Source organism: Calliphora vicina, chromosome 2 (assembly GCF_958450345.1).
Source record: "Calliphora vicina chromosome 2, idCalVici1.1, whole genome shotgun sequence".
Lineage (NCBI taxonomy): Eukaryota > Metazoa > Arthropoda > Insecta > Diptera > Calliphoridae > Calliphora > Calliphora vicina.
The window spans coordinates 131015059-131017265 of record NC_088781.1 but is presented as its reverse complement, the minus strand read 5'-3'; the positions used below and the strand labels follow the sequence as shown (position 1 = coordinate 131017265).

The 2207-nt window shown below is 27.5% G+C and overlaps 1 non-coding gene across 1 annotated transcript; it reads right to left on the bottom strand.

The window, feature by feature from the left end:
* Positions 1 to 1182: 1182 nt before the first annotated feature.
* Positions 1183 to 1255, bottom strand: TRNAM-CAU (transfer RNA methionine (anticodon CAU)). The gene has a single exon. It is a non-coding gene; the product is annotated as a tRNA-Met (tRNA).
* Positions 1256 to 2207: the final 952 nt, after the last annotated feature.

The window sequence follows — 2207 nt, the reverse complement described above, 5'->3', positions numbered from 1 at the left end:
ATACCCGAGGTGTCCTACTTTGAGGAACCTTGGTCGCGCCACTGGTGGGCCCATGGAGTCCACATTCAGAACTTAAACTCGACAGCACTTCTTCTTTGCGCATGTGAAATTTCATTCAAACCAATCTAACCATTTAGAAGTTACAGAAGTTATTAACAATTTTGATATTCTGAGAACTCTAAAACATCAGTCGGTCCATAAAATTTTAATTTTTGCAATAAAAAAAAAATTTAGAAAATGTCGCTTACGATAATTTGGCGCTAAGGGCTCGATATATTCTTGAACCAACATGTCTGATTTTCAAAGGCTATAATCTAGAATATATACCTGGCAATATACATTTACCTCCTTATTCATAATCAATTTTTAATTTTATAAAAGTTTTATAAAACAGAATTTCCAAACAAAATTTGTTTTATAAACATGTAATAAATTTAAAAATTGATTATAAATAAGTCTTTTAAATATACCTTTTAAAGGTATATTTTTATTAAGAAATGTTTGCTACAAAAAGTGGCAATAGTGAAGGGTATTTCTCCTGAAGTATTGCTGAGATTGAGAGATTACATACACAGAATTATTTATTATCATTCACATAAAGCTCCCCTTTTTTTGCTCTAACCAATATTTTTTAATATTCTTTAGTTTTTGTCTTTCTATCAATTTAAACAATATTTCTCAAACAACAACAAAATAATAAACTTTATTATCTAAATTTGGTATATCTGTGCAAAATGGTCGTTGTTCTTGTTTTTGTGGCTTTTATTGTTATTATTAAGCTTGTAGTATAGCAGCTACCTAAGTATTTCAAAGGTAAAGTATATTTTAATTTAATTGATTTTTTTTCCTCTCCTCTACCCCCACTTCTTTTAGGCCTTTCATGTGGGCCTCCTAACAAAACAAAAAGAAAATACAACAAAAGGTTTTGATTTTAATAAAAGAAGATGAATGAAAGGAATACAAAAAAACAAAAAAGAATTTAAATACTTTGGCCTTTTTTTCCAATACAATATTGTTTAAATATGGCTGGCCCTTTTGCAGTCGTTTGTTAAAAATATGATTTTAAGCTGATTATGTCAGCAAAGGTAGAACAACGAAAATGCTTAACAAATATTAAAAAAGGGAAGCATCTAATATTTAATAAATAATTTACATTAAATAAAATTTAAACAAAAAAATCACTGCCCCGAGTGAGGCTCGAACTCACGACCTTAAGATTATGAGACTTACGCGCTGCCTACTGCGCCATCGAGGCTGTATACGTGTCCATACTTTAATAATATTCATATAATTCCCATTTAAGAATTTATTTTAATTTAAATCTGAAAAAGAAAATTTAATTTGCAAAGATTTTTATTTTAATTAAAATAGTTTTCTTTGCTCAAACCAAAGAATATATTTAAATAAAAAAACAAAATACCAGCAAAATAAATACATATGGAGAGCAGTTGAAAGAAAGTACATTAAAAAACCTTTGTAGAGAAGTTGAAATGTAATGACTTTTCAATATAAATAAGCCACACTCTACAACTTGAAAAAAAACTCAGGATATCCGTATATTACATTCAACGACCAAATGTAAATACTCTATAAAAACTTCACAGAAATCAAACAAAATACCATCGAAATTTATGCCAAAGAAAAACAGCAACATGTTTAATAAATTACCTAAAAATTCTAGAATATGTTTTACAATTGCCATTCTTTCCTTAAAGCTTTTACTGTATTCTATAGTGTTCAATATCCTCGTTTTATCTGAGGGGTTTCGTGTCTGCATACATGACGTTTTGCATATTCGCATAGAGAGCTTTACTTTTATACGTTTATTTTATTTTTTTTTTTGTTATTTGTCTGTATGTATATAAATATCTTTTAAATGCATTTCCAAAATAAAATGAAATAATAAAATAGTCTGTGCAACTGACTCGTCTCTACTTTTTGATCAGACTCTAGAGAATTTAATTTGTAAAAAATAAAAACTATACTACTAGTGCATTTAACAATAAATTGTAACAGGCCAGCAGAGTTAACAAGGAATTGAATGATTTTTTAAGAAAATAAATATGAATTTTAAAAGCTTTCTTTATTTATAGCTTTTGTTTAGTGATTATTTATATCAAAGATTTATTAAAAGCTTTACTGATTAGATATTTTAGTTATTAGCAGGAAATTTCCAAAAAGCTTTTGTTGAAAGCTCTTTTTATTAT